The following is a 17,367-nucleotide window of genomic DNA, read 5'->3' as shown; positions in this document are numbered from 1 at the left end:
AAAAGAAAGCTGAGGATCTCAGCCTGCAGTGAGTAAATGTTCACTTTATGCCGCTGTTCTACACATGAAACCTTTGTCCTCAGCTGTGCTTGATGCCTCCAGTCCAGAGACCCTCTGTTTTACCCTCTCCAGAGACTAAATCTCCAGCCCTCCTCCTGGTGGGAGAGGAGCCCTGAGCATGGAGGGTGAGAGAAGAACCAGGATTTTAAATGCTTCTTAGTCACCTTTCACCTAGTTCTCCTGATTTTTGGCTTATGCAGTTCCAGAGGTATCTAAAACTGCCAATTCCTTTTTTTTTTTTTTTTTTAAGGATTTTGCCATGAAAGCAGGCCTGTTCTTAGCTTTCGCTGGGTGTCAGTTTTCTTGGGACTGCTAAGTCAATTAGCACTCATTCATCTGTTGTCCATCTTCCAAAATTCTTTTATGCTCCTGTATCTTCTGTTCTCTGTGTCCTCGTGAGTTTCTATCTTTTTAAAAAGCAATCCTTTTACATTAGTTGTAGTGGGTTTCAGGAGGGAGCAAAATTAGATGTGTGGGTTCAATTTAGCATCTTAACCTGGAAAAAAGAAAAAACAATCCTGGTGACATTAGGAAGTTATTACCTCCTAACATTCCTCTCCTTGTGAGCTCCTGTGGGTGACAGACAGGTGAGTGAGAGCTCCAGGTAAGGGAGCCAGGGGCCTGCAAAAGAAGCTGTATCTCCGCATGGAGGATACTCCCCTCTACAGAGTTCAAGCTTCTTCTCCCAGTCATAGCCTTAGTCTGCCTCTGAGGGCATGAAGGGCTGAGCCCCAATTATGATCATGTAGGTCGGAAGGGAAGAAAGTCAAGATAAACCAGGGAAGCTTGCCTAGAGGAGGTGTTGCAGTAGTGGGAGAAGCAAAATATACTGTCATCTTTCTAATGCCAGAGCTCATCCCTTCTAGCTCTGCTTCTATGACTCTGTGATGACAGAAGTCATTCTAGAAAGCCTGCCTGCTTTTTTGCCTTCTCCCTCTTTCCAGTCCCTTGCTTTGGGATGATGTGAGGGTGGTTGAGAGTTATTTGGGTGGACTGGATACATTGGAAATGGAGGAAGCACACCACTATAGTTCCTTTTTCCTAGAATGGGTTGTAGGCAGGTATCTTCCTGCTTCACTTCCTCTTTCAAGCTCAGACCTAAGAACACAGCAAAGAGAAAAGGTAGTGACACAGTTGAGTGGGAGAACTCAGGAGGGGCAGAAATTGTGGTGATGGTGCTGTTCTAATGGTGGTGGTCATGATAGAGGCAGGAGATGAGCTAAGCAGCTCACCTTGCTGTGCAGACATAACTTGATTTCCTTATGGTGATCTATAAGCGGTGGGGGGGGGATGGAAGTCAGTGGGTAATTTACTCCAGCTTCCTCATCATTTAGGAGGACAGTGTTGAGGCTGTTCCACAAAGTTTCTCAGTGGGTTCCCAGCAGGATGGAGCCCCAGTTGTTCATGGCAGTAATTGTTATTGACTTCTCCCCCTTCCATAGCTTGCTTTCCCCATTTCTTCACTTCTATTTCCTAGGATCACCTCCCAAGTCAATTACCTGCATCCCAGCCCTATCGCAGGGTCTGCTCTTGGGAGAATCCATACTGACAGGCATCCTTCAACACAACAGCAAGTCTGAGCAGGGCACATCACCCCGGGGAAATAGTGCCTCCATTTTCTCTGTCTGTGGCTGACCTCAGCTAGGAAGCTCCCAAAGGAGATCCTGAGCACATTTATATTTTTATTTGGTTTCATCGAGATATAATGGACATACCACACTATATAAGTTTAAGGTGTACAGCATGATTGACTTATATACATCATGAAATGATTACCACAGTAAGTTTAGTGAACATCCATCTAATACAGATACAAAATTAAAGAAATTAAAAAATTTTCTTCATTGTGATGTAACTCTTAGGATGTACTTAACAACTTTCACTAATAACACACAACAGAGTTAATTATATTTATCATGTTATACATTACATTCTTAGTACTTCTCTATCTTATAACTGGAAGTTTGTGCTTTTTGGCTCCCTTCATCCAATTCACCCTCCCTCCAACCCCACCTCTAGTAACCACAAATCTGATCTCTTTTTCTATAAGTTTGTTTGTTTGCTTGCTTGTTTTTGAAGTATAATTGATCTATAATGTTAGTTCCTATTATAGAAAATAGTCATTCGATATTTACATACATTTCAAAATGATCACCACAATAAGTCTAGTCACGATAAGTCACTATACAAAAATATTACATAGTTATTGACTATATTCCCCACACTGTACATTTCATACTGTGACTCATTTATTTTGCAACTGGAAGTTTGTACCTCTTAATCTCCCTTACCTTCTTTCCTTCCCTCACCCACCTCCCCTCTGGAAAACAGCTGCTTGTTCTCTGTATCTATAACTCTGTTTCTGTTGTTTTACATTTGTTCATTTGTTTTGTTTTTTAACAAATGATACAGTAATTCTTTCTCTGTCTAACTTATTTCACATAGCATAATACTCTCTAGGTCCAACCACATTGTCACAATGGCTAGATTTCATTCTTTTTTATGGCTGAGTAATATTCATACTACATATACAACCACATCTTTTTATACATTCATCTATCTATGGACACTTAGGTTGCTTCCATATCTTGACTATTGTAAATAATGCTTCAATGATCATAGGGGTGCATATATTTTTTCTAATTAGTGTTTTTATTTTCTTCAGATAAATACCCAGGAGTGAAATTGCTAGATCATATGGCAGATCTATTTTTAATATTTTGAGGAAACTCCGTACTGTTTTCCATAGCAGCTACACCAATTTACATTCCTACCAACAGTGTACAAGTGTTCCCTTCTCTCCACATCCTTGCCAACACTTATTATTTGTTGTCTTTTTGGTAATAGCCATTCTGACAGGTATGAGGTGATATCTCATTGTGGTTTTGATTTGCATTTACCCAGTGGTTACTGATGTTTATCATCTTTTCATGTGCTTGTTGGCTATTTGTATGTATTCTTTGGGAAAATATTTCAGGTCTTCTCCCTATTTTTTAACTGGCTGTTCGTTTTTTTGATGGTGAGTTGTATGAGTTCTTCACATATTTTGGACATTAACCCCTTATCAGATATATGATTTGCAAATACCTACTCCAATTCAGTAGGCAGCCTTTTCATTTTGTTGATAGTTTCCTTTGCTGTGCAGTAGCTTTTTAGTTTGATGTACTCTCATTTGCTGATTTTTGCTTTTGTTTCCCTTGCCTGAGGAGACATATCCTTAAAAATATTACTAAACCAATGTCAAATAGCTTACTGCCTATGTTTTCTTCTAGAAGTTTTATGGTTTCAGGTCTGACATTTAACTCTTTAATCAATTTTGAATTTATTCTTGTGCATTGTGTGACAGAGTATTCCAGTTTGATTTTCATGTTGCTGTCCGATTTTCACAATTTTTACATCATTGATTGAAGAGGCTTTCTTTTCCCCAATGTGTATTCTTGCCTCCTTCGTTGTAGAATAATCGCCCATATAACTGTGGGTTCACTTCTGGGCTCTCTATTCTGTTCCATTGACCTGCATGTCTGTTTTTTGTGCCAAAGTAACCATACTGCTACTTCGTTTTCGTTGAAGTACAGTTGATTTACAATGTTTCAGGTGTACAGCAAAATGATTCAGTTATATTATTTTCAGATTCTTTTCCATAACAGGTTATTACAAGATACTGGATATAGTTATCTGTGCTATACAGTAGGTCCTTGTTGTTTATTTTATATATAGTAGTCTGTATCTGTTGATTCCAAATTCCAAATTTATCCCTCCCCAGCCTTTCCCCTTTGGTAACCATAAGTTTGATTTCTATGTCTGTGAGTCTATTTCTGTTTGTAAAAAAGTTCATTTGTGTCATTTTTTTTAGATTCCATTTCACTTAATATGATAATCTCTGGCTCCATTGATGTTGCTTCAAATGACATTATTTCATTCTTTTTATGGTAATATTCCATTTTATATATATATATATATATATATATATACCACATCTTCTTTATCTATTCATTTGTCAATGGACTTTTAGGTTGCTTCCATGTCTTAGAGATTGTAAATAGTGCTGCTATGAACGTTGGTGTGCATGTATCTTTTTTTTTTTTTTTTTGCGGTACGTGGGCCTCTCACTGCTGTGGCCTCTCCCGTTGCGGAGCACAGGCTCTGGACGCACAGGCTCAGCGGCCATGGCTCATGGGCCCAGCCGCTCCGCGGCATGCAGGATCTTCCCAGACCGGGGCATGATCCCGTGTCCCCTGCATCGGCAGGCAGACTCTCTGCATGTATCTTTTTGAATTAGGTTTTCGTCTTTTCTGGATATATGCCCAGGAGTGGGATTGATGGATCATATGGGTACTACTTTATTTTTCGTTTTTTAAGAAACTTCCATACTGTTCTCCCTAGTGGATGCACCAATGTACATTCCCACCAGCAGTGTAGGAGAGTTCCCTTTTCTCCACACTCTCTCCACCATTTATTATTTGTCGCTTTTAATGATGGCCATTCTGACTGGTGTGAGGTAATACCTCACTGTAGTTTTGATTTGCATTTCTCTAACAATTAGCGATGTTGAGCATCTTTTCACGTGCCTCTTGACCATCTGTATGGTTTCTTTGGAGAAATGTCTATTGGGTTTGCTGCCCATTTTTTGATTGGGTTGTTGTTGTTGTTGTTGTTTTATATTGAGCTGTATGAGCTGTTTGTATATTTTGGAAATTAATCCCTTGTCAGTCACATCATTTGCAAATATTTTCTCCCATTCAGTAGGTTGTCTTTTCATTTTGTTTATGGTTTCCTTTGCCTTGAAAAACCTTTTAAGTTTAATTAGGTCCCATTTGTTTATTTTTATTTTTGTTTCCATTACTCTGGGACAGATCTAAAAAAATATTGCTGTGATTTATGTCAGAGAGTGTTCTGCCTATGTTTTTCTCTAGGAGTTTTAGAGTATTTGGTCTTATATTTAGGTCTTTAATCCACTTTGAATTTATTTTTGTATATGATGTTAGAGAATGTTCTAAATTTCATTCTTTTACATATAGCTGTCCAGTTTTCCCAGCACCACTTATTGAAGAGACTGTCTTTTCTCCACTGTATATTCTTGCCTTCTTTGTCATAGCATAATTGACCATAAGGGTGGGGTTATTTGTGGGCTTTCTATCCTGTTCCATTGATCTATGTGTCTGTTTTTGTGCCAGTACCATACTGTTTTGATTACTGTAGCTTTATACTACAGTCTGAAGTCAGGGAGCCTGATTCCTCAAGCTGTGTTCCTCTTTCTCAAGATTGCTTTGGCTATTTGGGGTCTTATGTGTTTCCCAACAAATTAAAAAATTTTTTGTTCCAGGTCTGTAAAAAAATGCCACTGGTAATTTGATAGGGATTGCATTGACTCTGTAGATTGCTTTGGGTAGTATGGTCATTTTAACAATATTAATTCTTCCAATCCAAGAAAACATTCTATATTTCCATCTGTTTGTGTCATCTTCAATTTCTTTCATCAATGTCTTATAGTTTTCTGAGTACAAGTCTTTTGCCTCCTTAGGTAGGTTTATTCCTAGATATTTTTTTCTTTTTTATGCAGTGGTAAATGGGATTGTTTCCTTAATTGCTCTTTCTGATATTTCATTGTTGTGTATAGAAATGCAACAGATTTCTTTATATTAATTTTTTTTTCCTGCAAATTTACCAAATTCATTGATGAGCTCTAGTAGTTTTCTGGTGGTGTCCTTAGGATTTTCTATGTATAGTATCATGTCATCTGCAAATAGTGACAGTTTTACTTCTTCTTTTCCAATTTGGATTCCTTTTCTTTCTTTTTCTCTGATCGCTGTCACTAGGACTTCCAAAACAATGCAGAATAAAAGTTGCTACAGTGGGCATCCTTGTCTTGTTCCTGATCTTAGAGGAAATGCTTTCAGCTTTTCACTATTGAGTATAATGTTAGCTGTGAGCTTGTTATATATGGCCTTTATTATGTTGAGGTAGGTTCCCTCTATACCCACTTTGTTGAGAGTTTTTATCATAAATGGATGTTGAATTTTATCAAAAGCTTTTTCTGCATCTACTGAGATGATCATATGATTTTTTTCCTTCAATTTTTAATGTGGTTTATCACACTGATTGATTTGTGGATATTGAAAAATTCTTGCAACACTGGGATAAATCCCACTTGATTATGGTGTGTGATTCTTTTGATACATTGTTGGATTCGGTATCCTAATACTTTGGTGAGGATTTTTGCATCTATGTACAGCAGTGATATTGGCCTGTAATTTTCTTTTTTGTGTGATATCTTTGTCTTATTTTGTTATGAGTGTGATGCTGGCCTCATAGAATGAATTTGGAAGTGTTCCTTCCTCTGCAATTTTTTGGAATAGGTTTCAGAATGATACGTGTTAACTCTAAATTGTTGGTAGAATTCACCTGTGAAGTCATATGGTCCTGGACTATTGCTTGTTGGGAGTTTTTAAATTACTGATTCAATTTCAGTACTTGCAATTTGTTTGTTCATATTTTCTATTTCTTCCTGGTTCAGTCTTGGGAGATTGTACCTGTCTGAGAATTTGTCCATATCTTAGGATGTCCATTTTATTGGCTCATAGTAATCTCTTATGATCCTTTGTATTTCTGTGGTAAGTACCATACTGTTTTAATTCCTCTAGCTTTTGCATATAGTTTGAAATCATGAGTGTGATACCTCCAGCTTTGTTCTTTCTCCAGATTGTTTTGCTATTTGGGGATCTTTTGTGTTTCCATACAAATTTTAGAATTATTTGTTCTAATTCTGTGAAAAATATCATTGGTATTTTGATTGGGATTGTATTGAATATGTACATTGCCTTGGGTACTATCATCATTTCGACAATATTAATTCTTCCAATCCGTGAGCACGGTGTGTCTTTCCATTTGTTTGTGCTGTCTTCAATTTCTGTTATCAGTGTCTTATAGTTTCCCAAGTACAGGTCTTTACCTCCTTAGTTGGAGTTATTCCTATGTATTTTATTCTCTTCAATGCAATTGCAGATGGGATTGTTTTCTTAATTTCTCTTTTTGAGAGTTTGCTGTGACTGTATGGAAATGCAACAGATTTCTATGTATTAATTTTGTATCCTGCGACTTTGCCAAATACACTGATGACTTCAAATAGTCTTTTTGGTTGTGTCTTTAGGATTTTCTATGTATACTATCATGTCATCTGTCAACAGTGACAGTTTAACTTCTTCCTTTCCAATTTGAATTACTTTATTTCTTTTTCTTTCTGATTGCTGTGACCACGGCTTCCAATACTATGTTGAACAAAATGGTGAGAGTGGGCATCCATGTCTTGCTTCTGATCTTAGAGGAAATGCTTTCAGATTTTTACCATTGAGTATGATGTTAGCTGTGGGCTTGTCATATACAGCTTTTATTATATTAAGGTATGTTCCCTCTATACCCAATTTGTTGAAAATTTTTATCATAAATGCATGTTGAATTTTGTCAAAAGCTTTTTGTGCATCTTTGTGTCTGAGATGATCATATGATTTTTATTCTTCATTTTTTTAATGTGTTGTATTACATTGATTGATTTGCAGATATTGAACCATCCTTGCATCCCTGGGATAAATCCCACTTGTTCATGGTGTATGATCTTTTTCATGTATTGTTGGGTTTGGTTTGCTAATATTTTGTTGAAGATTTTGGCATCTATGTACACCAGTGATGTTGGTCTGTAATTTTCTTTTTGTTTGTGTGATATCTTTGCCTGGTTTTGGTATCAGGGTGATGCTGGCTTCATAGAATGAGTTCAAGAGCATTCCTTCTGCAATTTTTTGGAATAGTTTGACTAAGATAGTTGTTGACTCTTCTCTAAATTGATAGAATTCACCTATGAAGCCATCAAGTCCTGAACTATTGTTTTCTGGGAGTTTTTTTTTCTGATTCAATTTCAGTACTAGTAATTGGTCGTTCATATTTTCTATTTCTTCCTGGTTCAGTCTTTGGAGATTGTACATGTCTGGAAACGTGTCCATTTCTTCTAGATTGTCCATTTTATTGTGGTATAGTTGTTCATGTAATCTCTTATGATCCTTCCTAATTCTGTGGTGTTGGTTGTGACTTCTCCTTTTTTATTTCTGATTTTATTGATTTGGGCTCTCTCTCTTTTTTTCTTAATGAGTCTGGCTAAAGGCTTATCAATTTTATCTTTTGAAAGAAAGCTCCTATTTTCATTGATCTTCTCTATTGTTTTTTAGTTTCTATATCACTTATTTCTGCTCTGATCTTTATGATTTCTTTCCTTTTACTAACTTTAGGTTATGTTTGTTTTTCTTTTTCTAGTTCCTTTAGATGTATGGTTAGGTTGTTTATTTGAGATTTTTCTTGTTTCCTAAGGTGGAGGTTGTATTGCTGTAAATATCCCTCTTAGAACTGCTTTTGCTGCATCCATAGGTTATGGATCATTGTGTGTTCATTTTTCATTTGTCTCCAGGTATTTTTTTTGTTTCTTCTTTGATTTCCTTAGTGACCCATTTGTTGTTTAGTAGCATATTGTTTAGCCTCCAAGTGTTTGTGGACTTTGCAGTTTTTTCCTAGTAGTTGATTCCTAGTCTCATAGTACTGTGGTCAGAAAGGATGTTTGATATGATTTCAATGTTCTTAAATTTACTGACTTGTTTTGTGGACTAGCATGTGATCTACCCTGTAGAATGTTCCTTGTGCACTTGAAAAGAATGTGTATTCTGCTGATTTTTGATGGAATATTCTATAACATCTATTAAGTTGATCAGCTCTAATGTGTCATTTAAGGTCAGTGTTACCTCATTGATTTTCTGTCTCAATGATCTGTCCTTTAACTAGGGGTGTATACGTTCCCTACTATTATTCTTACTGACAGTTTCTCCCTTTATGTCTGTTAATATTTGCTTTACATATTTAAATGGTCACATGGTGGGTGCATATGTCAATATATTTACAGTTGTTATATCTTCTCCTGGGATTGATCCCTTTATCATTATGTAATGCCCTTCTTGGTCTCTTTTTACAGTCTTTGTTTGAAAGCCTATTTTGTCTGATATAAGTATTGCTACCCTAACTTTCTTTTTGTTTCTGTTTGCATGGAACACCTTTTTTCATCCCCTGACTTTCAATCTCTATCTTTAGACCTGAAGTGAGTCTCTTGTAGGCAGCATATATATGGGTCTTGTTTTTGTATCCATTCAGCCACTCTATGTCTTTTGATTGGACATTTAGTCCATTTACATTTAAATTAATTATATTTGGTATATACTTACTGCCATTTTGTTAATTATTTTCAGGTTGTTTTTGTAGTTCTTTTTTTGCTCCTTTCTTCTTTTCTTGCTCTCTTCCCTTGTGATTTGACGACTGTTTTTAGTATTATGTTTGGATTCCTTTCTCTTTTATGTGTGTGTATCTATTATAGATTTTTGGTTTGTGGTTACCATGAGATTTATATATAGCAATCTATACATATACATGATTATTTTAAGTTTCTGATCTCTTAAGTCAAATGCACTTTAACAACCTTGTATTTTTATGCTCCCCCCCTCCATTTACTGTTTTGGCATCATATTTTACATCTTTTTGTTCTGTGTGTCCCTTAACTACTTATTGTAGCTATAGATGATTTTACTCTTTTTGTCTTTTAACCTTTCTACTAGCTTTATAAATGGTTGGTCTACCACCTTTACTGTATATTTCCCTTTACCAAATGTTTACCAATTTTTCCCTCATAATTTTTTTATTTCTAGTTGTAGCCTTTTCTTGTTCACTTAGAGAAGTCCCTTTAACATTTCTTGTAAAGCCAGTTTAATGATGCTGAACTCTTTTAGATTTTGCTTGCCTGTAAAAATTTTGATCTCTCCATAAAATCTGAATGAAAGCCTTGCCTGGTAGAGTATTCTTAGTTGTAGGTTTTTTCCTTTCATTACTTTAAATGTATAGTGCCACTCCCTTCTGGCCTGCAGAGTTTCTGCTGAAAAGTCAGCTGATAGGCTTATGGGGGTTCCCTTACATGTAACTAGTTGCTTTTCCTTTGCTGCTTTTAATATTTTCTTCATCTTTAATTTTTTCCATTTTAATTAAAATATGTCTTAGTATGGTCCTCTTTGGGTTGATCCTGTTTGGGAGTCTCTGTACTTCCTGGTCCTGGATATTTATTTTCTTTACTGAGTTAGGGAAGTTTACAACTATTATGTCTTCAAATATGTTCTCTGCCCCTTTTTATGTCTCTTCTCCTTCTGGGACCCCTATAATGTGAATATTAGTATGTTTGATGTTGTCCCAGAGGTTTCTTAAACTGTCCTCATTTCTTATTGTTTCTTCTTTTTTCTGCTCAGCTTGAGTGATTTCCACTACTGTGTCTTTCAGTTCACCAATCCATTCCTATGTATCATCTAATTTACTGTTGCTTCCTTCTAGAGTATTTTTAATTTCAGTTATTGTATTCTTTAGCTCTATTTGGTTCTTCTTTATATTTTCAAACTATTTGTTTAAAAACTTTATCTCTCAAAGGGAGCCCTCCTACACTGTCGGTGGGAATGTAAGTTGGTGCAGCCACTGTTGAAAACAGTATGGAGGTTCCTTAGAAAACTAAACATAGAATTACCATATGATCCAGCAATTCCACTCCTGGGCATATATCCAGACAAAACTATAACTCAAAAAGATACATGAACCCCTATGTTCACTGCAGCACTATTCACAATAGCCAAGGCATAGAAACAACCTAAATGTCCATCAACAGATGAATAGATAAAGAGGATGTGGGAGGAACTTCAAGATGGCAGAAGAGTAAGAAGCGGAGATCAACTTCCTCCCCACAGATACATCAGAAATACATTTACATGTGGAACTGCTCCTATAGAACATCTACTGAATGCTGTCAGAAGACCTCAGACCTCCCAAAAGGAAATAAACTCCCCACGTACCTGGATAGGGCAAAAGAAAAAACAGAGACAAAACAATAGGGACGGGACCTGCACCAGTGGGAGGGAGCTGTGAAGGAGGAAAGGATTCCACACACTCGGAAGCCCCTTCGCGGGCAGAGACTGCGGGTGGTGGAGGGCGGAAGCTTCGGAGTTGCGGAGGAGAGCACAGCAACAGGGGTGCACAGGGCAAAGCGGAGAGATTCCCGCACAGAGAAACGGTGCCGACCAGCACTCACCAGCCCAAGAGGCTTGTCTGCTCACCTGTCGGGGTGGGCGGGGGCTGGGAGCTAAGGCTCGGGCTTCGGCGTATCGCCGGGAGAGGACTGGCGGCGTGAACACAGCCTGAAGGAGGCTAGTGCGCCACGGCTAGCCGGGAGGGAGTCCGGGGAAAAGTCTGGACTTGCCGAAGAGGCAAGAGACTTTTTCTTCCCTCTTTGTTTCCTGGTGCGTGAGGAGAGGGGATTAAAAGCGCTGCTTAAAGGAGCTCCAGAGACGGGCGCGAGCCGTGGCTAACAGCACGTACCCCAGAGACGGGCATGAGACGCTAAGGCTGCTGCTGCGGCCACCAAGAAGCCTGTGAGCAAGCACAGGTCCCTATCCACACCGCCCCTCCCGGGAGCCTGTGCAGCCAGCCACTGCCAGGGTCCCGGGATCCAGGGACAACTTTCCCGGGAGAACGCACAGTGCACCTTAGGCTACTGCAACGTCATGCTGGCCTCTGCCGCTGCAGGCTCGCCCTGCATCCGTACATCTCCCTTCCCCCGGCCTGAGTGAGCCAGAGCCCCCGAATCAGCGGCTTCTTTAACCCCGTCCTGTCTGAGCGAAGAACAGATGCCCTCAGGCAACCTACACACAGAGGCGGGGCCAAATACAAAGCTGACCCCCGGGAGCTGTGCGAACAAAGAAAAGAAAGGGAAATTTCTCCCAGCAGCCTCAGAAGCAGCGGATTAAAGCTTCACAATCAACTTGATGTACCCTTCATCTGTGGAATACCTGAATAGACAACGAATCATCCCAAATTGAGGAAGGGGACTTTGGGAGCAAAGATATATTATTTTTTCCACTTTTTCTCTTTTTGTGAGTGTGTATGTGTGTGCTTCTGTGTGAGATTTTGTCTGTATAGTTTCGCTTTCACCATTTGTCCTAGGGTTCTGTCTGTCCGTTTTTCTTTTTCTATTTTTTATTTACTTTTTAAAGTTTTTTTCTTAATTATTTTTTAGTTTATTTTACTTTATTTTATTTAATCTTCTTTCTTTCTTTCTCTTTTTTCTCTCTTTTATTCTGAGCTGTGTGGATGCAAGGCTCTTGGTGCTGCAGCCAGGAATCAGTGCTGTGCCTCTGAGGTGGGAGAGCCAACTTCAGGACACTGGTCCACAAGAGACCTCCCAGCTCCACGTAATATCAAACAATGGCAAAAATCTCCCAGAGATCTCCATCTCAACACCAAGACCCAGCTTCACTCAATGACCAGCAAGCTACAATGCTGTACACCCTATGCCAAACAACTAGCAAGACAAGAACACAGCCCCATCCATTAGCAGAGAGGCTGCCTAAAATCATAATAAGTCCACAGAAACCCCAAAACAAACCACCAGACGTGGACCTGACCACAAGAAAGACAAGATCCAGCCTCATCCACCAGAACACAGGCACTAGTCCCCTCCAACAGGAAGCCTACACAACCCACTGAACCAAATTTAGCCACTGGGGACAGACACCAAAAACAACAGGAACTACGAACGTGCAGCCTGCAAAAAGGAGACCCCAAATACAGTAAGTTAAGCAAAATGAGAAGACAGAAAAACACACAGCAGATGAAGGAGCAAGGTGAAAACCCACCAGACCTAACAAATGAAGAGGAAATAGGCAGTCTACCTGAAAAAGAATTCAGAATAATGATAGTAAAGGTGATCCAAAATCTTGGAAATAGAATAGAGAAAATTCAAGAAACATTTAACAAGGAGCTAGAAGAACTAAAGAGCAAACAAACAATGATGAACAACACAATAAATGAAATTAAAAATTCTCTAGAATGGATCAATAGCAGAATAACTGAGGCAGAAGAACAGATAAGTGACCTGGAAGATAAAATAGTGGAAATAACTACTGCATAGCAGAATAAAGAAAAAAGAATGAAAAGAACTGAGGACAGTCTCAGAGACCTCTGGGACAACATTAAACACACCAACATTCAAATTATACGGATCCCAGAAGAAGAAGAGAAAAAGAAAGGGACTGAGAAAATATTTGAGGAGATTATAGTCGAAAACTTCCCTAATATGGGAAAGGAAATAGTTAATCAAGTCCAGGAAGCACAGAGAGTCCCATACAGGGTAAATCCAAGGAAAAACATGCCAAGACACATATTAATCAAACTATCAAAAATTAAATACAAAGAAAACATATTAAAAGCAGCAAGGGAAAAACAACAAATAACACACAAGGGAATCCCCATAAGGTTAACAGCTGATCTTTCAGCAGAAATTCTGCAAGCCAGAAGGGAGTGACAGGACATATTTAAAGTGATGAAGGAAAAAACCTACAACCAAGATTACTCTACCCAGCAAGGATCTCATTCAGATTTGATGGAGAAATTAAAACCTTTACAGACAAGCAAAAGCTGAAAGAGTTCAGCACCACCAAACCAGCTTTAAAACAAATGCTAAAGGAACTTCGCTAGGCAGGAAACACAAGAGAAGGAAAATATCTACAATAAAAAACCCAAAACACTTAAGAAAATGGGAATAGGCACATACATATCGATAATTACCTTAAATGTAAATGGATTAAATGATCCCACCAAAAGACACAGACTGGCTGAATGGATACAGAAACAAGACACATATATATGCTGTCTACAAGAGACCCACTTCAGACCTAGGGACACATACACACTGAAAGTGAGGGGATGGAAAAAGATATTCCATGCAAATGGAAATCAAAAGAAAGGTGGAGTAGCAATTCTCATATCAGACAAAATAGACTTTAAAATAAAGACTATTAGAAGAGCCAATGAAGGACACTACATAATCATCAAGGGATCAATGAAAGAAGAAGATATAACAATTGTAAATATTTATGCACCCAACATAGGAGCACCTCAATACATAAGGCAAATACTAACAGCCATAAAAGGGGAAATCGACAGTAACACAATCATAGTAGGGGAATTTAACACCCCACTTTCACCAATGTACAGATCATCCAAAATGAAAATAAATAAGGAAACACAAGCTTTAAATGATACATTAAACAAGATGGAGTTAATTGATATTTATAGGACATTCCATCCCAAAACAACAGAATACACATTCTTCTCAAGTGCTCATGGAACATTCTCCAGGACAGATCATATCTTGGGTCACTAATCAATTTAAGAAAATTGAAATCATATCAAGTATCTTTTCTGACCACAATGCTATGAGACTAGGTATCAATTACAGGAAAAGATCTGTAAAAAATACAAACATATGGAGGCTAAACAATACACTACTTAATAACGAAGTGATCCCTGAAGAAGTCAAAGAGGAAATCAAAAAATACCTAGAAACAAATGACAATGGAAACATGATGACCCAAAACCTATGGGATGCAGCAAAAGCAGTTCTAAGAAGGGAATTTTATAGCAATACAATCCTACCTTAAGAAACAGGAAACATCTCAAATAAACAAACTAACCTTGCACCTAAAGCAATTAGAGAAAGAAGAACAAAAAGACCCCAAAGTTAGCAGAAGGAAAGAAATCATAAAGATCATAAAGATCAGATCAGAAATTAATGAAAAAGAAATGAAGGAAATGATAGGAAAGATCAATGAAACTAAAAGCTTGTTCTTTGAGAAGATAAACAAAATTGATAAACCATTAGCCAGACTCATCAAGAAAAAAAGGAAGAAGACTCAAATCAATAGAATTAGAAATGGAGAAGTAACAACTGACTGCAGAAATACAAAGGATCATGAAAGATTACTACAAGCAACTCTATGCCAATAAAATGGACAACCTGGAAGAAATGGACAAATTCTTAGAAATGCACAACCTGCCGAGACTGAACCAGGAAGAAATACAAAATATGAACAGACCAATCACAAGCACTGAAATTGAAACTTTGATTAAAAATCTTCCAACAGGGCTTCCCTGGTGGCGCAGTGGTTGAGAGTGTGCGTGCCGATTCAGGGGACATGGGTTCGTGCCCCGGTCCGGGAAGATCCCACATGCCACAGAGCAGCTGGGCCCATGAGCCATGGCCATTGAGCCTGCACGTTCAGAGCCTGTGCTCTGCAACGGGAGAGGCCACAACAGTGAGAGGCCCGGGTACCCCCCCTCCCCCAAAAAAGAGCCATGTACCAAAATGTTCACTGCAGCTCTATTTACAATAGCCAGGACATGGAAGCAACCTAAGTGTCCATCAACAGATGAATGGATAAAGAAGATGTGGCACATATATACAATGGAATATTACTCAGCCATAAAAAGAAATGAAATTGAGCTATTTGTAGTGAGGCAGATGGACCTAGAGTCTGCCATACAGAGTGAAGTAAGTCAGAAAGAGAAAAACAAATACAATATGTTAACACATATATATGGAATCTAAGGGAAAAAAAAAAGGTCATGAAGAACCTGGGGCAAGACGGGAATAGACACGGACCTACTAGAGAATGGACTTGAGGATATGGGGAGGGGGAAGGGTAAGCTATGAAAAAGTGAGAGAGGGCATGCACATATGTACACTACCAAACGTAAAATAGATAGCTAGTGGGAAGCAGCCGCATAGCATAGGGAGATCAGCTCGGTGCTTTGTGACCACCTAGAGGGGTGGGATAGGGAGGGTGGGAGGGAGGGAGATGCAAGAGGGAAGAGATATGGGAACATATGTATATGTATAACTGATTCACTTTGTTATAAAGCAGAAACTAACACACCATTTTAAAGCAATTATACTCCAATAAAGATGTTAAAAAAAAAAGATGTGGTACATATATACAACGGAATACTACTCAGCCATAAAAAAAGAATGAAATAATGCCATTTGCAGCAACACGGATGCAACAAGATATTATCATACAAAGTGAAGGAAGTCAGAAAGACAAAGACAAATACCATATTATATCACTTATATGTGGAATCTGAAATATGACACAGGGACTTCCCTGGTGGCACAGTGGTTAAGAAACCACCTGCCAGCGCAGGGAACATGGGTTTGAGCCCTTGTCCAGAAAGATCCCACATGCCATGGAGCAACTAAGCCCGTGGGCCACAACTACTGAGCCTGCGCTCTAGTGCCTGCAAGCCACAACTACTGAAGCCCGCATGCCTAGAGCCCATGCTCCGCAACAAGAGAAGCCACTGCAATGAGAAGCCCGCACACTGCAACAAAGAGTAGCCCTCACTCACTGCAACTGGAGAAAGCCCACACGAAACAACAAAGACCCAACGCAGCCAAAAATAAATAAATTTATTTTTTAAATAATAATAATAAAATATGATACAAATGTACCTATCTATGAAACAGAAACAAAATCAGGGACATAGAGAATAGACTGGTGGTTGCCAAGGAGGAGGGGGTTTGGAGAGAGTAGGAGTGGGAGTTTGGTATTAGCAGATGCAAACTGGTATATATAGAATGCATAAAGAACAAGGTCCTACTGCGTAGCACAGGGAACTATATTCAATATCCTGTGATAAACCATCATGGAAAAGAATATGAAAAAGAATATATATATATATATATATATATATATATATATAAAACTGAGTCTCTTTGCTGTACAGCAGTAACTAACACAACACTGTAATTCAAATATACTTCAATAAAAAATAAATTTAAAAAAATTCTCTCACTCTGTTCATCCACTCTTCTCCCGAGTTCTTTGAACATCTTTACAATGATTACCTTGAGCTCTTTATCCAGTAGATTGCTTATCTCCACATCACTTAGTTCTTCTGGCGTTTTATCTTGTTCCTTCATTTGGAATTTATTTCTGTCTCATAATTTTGCCTAATTTGCTATTCTTGTCTCCATGTGTTTGGAAACATTTCCCAACCTTAGAGAAGTGGCCTTTTGCAGGAGACGTCCTATGCATCTCAGCAGCACACTCCTCTAGTCGGCAGAGCTATATGCTCTAGTGGTGCCTCTTTGTGGGCTGTGTGAGCCCTTCTGTTGTGGTAGGCTAACTACTATGGGTAGTCTGGTAGGTGTCGCTGGTGCATGGTCTGGTTGGTTGCCAGGCCCTACTTTGTGCAGAGGCTGCTGTCTGCTGGTGGGTGGGGCTGGGTCACAAGGTGACTGTCTATGCAGCCCCAAGGGTTACCAGGGCTAGTGCTGATCCGCCAGTGAATGAAACTGGGTCCCAGGGAGGGCGGCTATGGGCCTGAGGGCCCTGGATCTAATGTTGCCCTGCT

This window comes from Monodon monoceros, unplaced genomic scaffold, assembly GCF_005190385.1.
Source record: "Monodon monoceros isolate NGI ecotype Baffin Bay Population unplaced genomic scaffold, NGI_Narwhal_1 Super_Scaffold_13, whole genome shotgun sequence".
Lineage (NCBI taxonomy): Eukaryota > Metazoa > Chordata > Mammalia > Artiodactyla > Monodontidae > Monodon > Monodon monoceros.
This window is presented reverse-complemented; position numbering follows the sequence as displayed.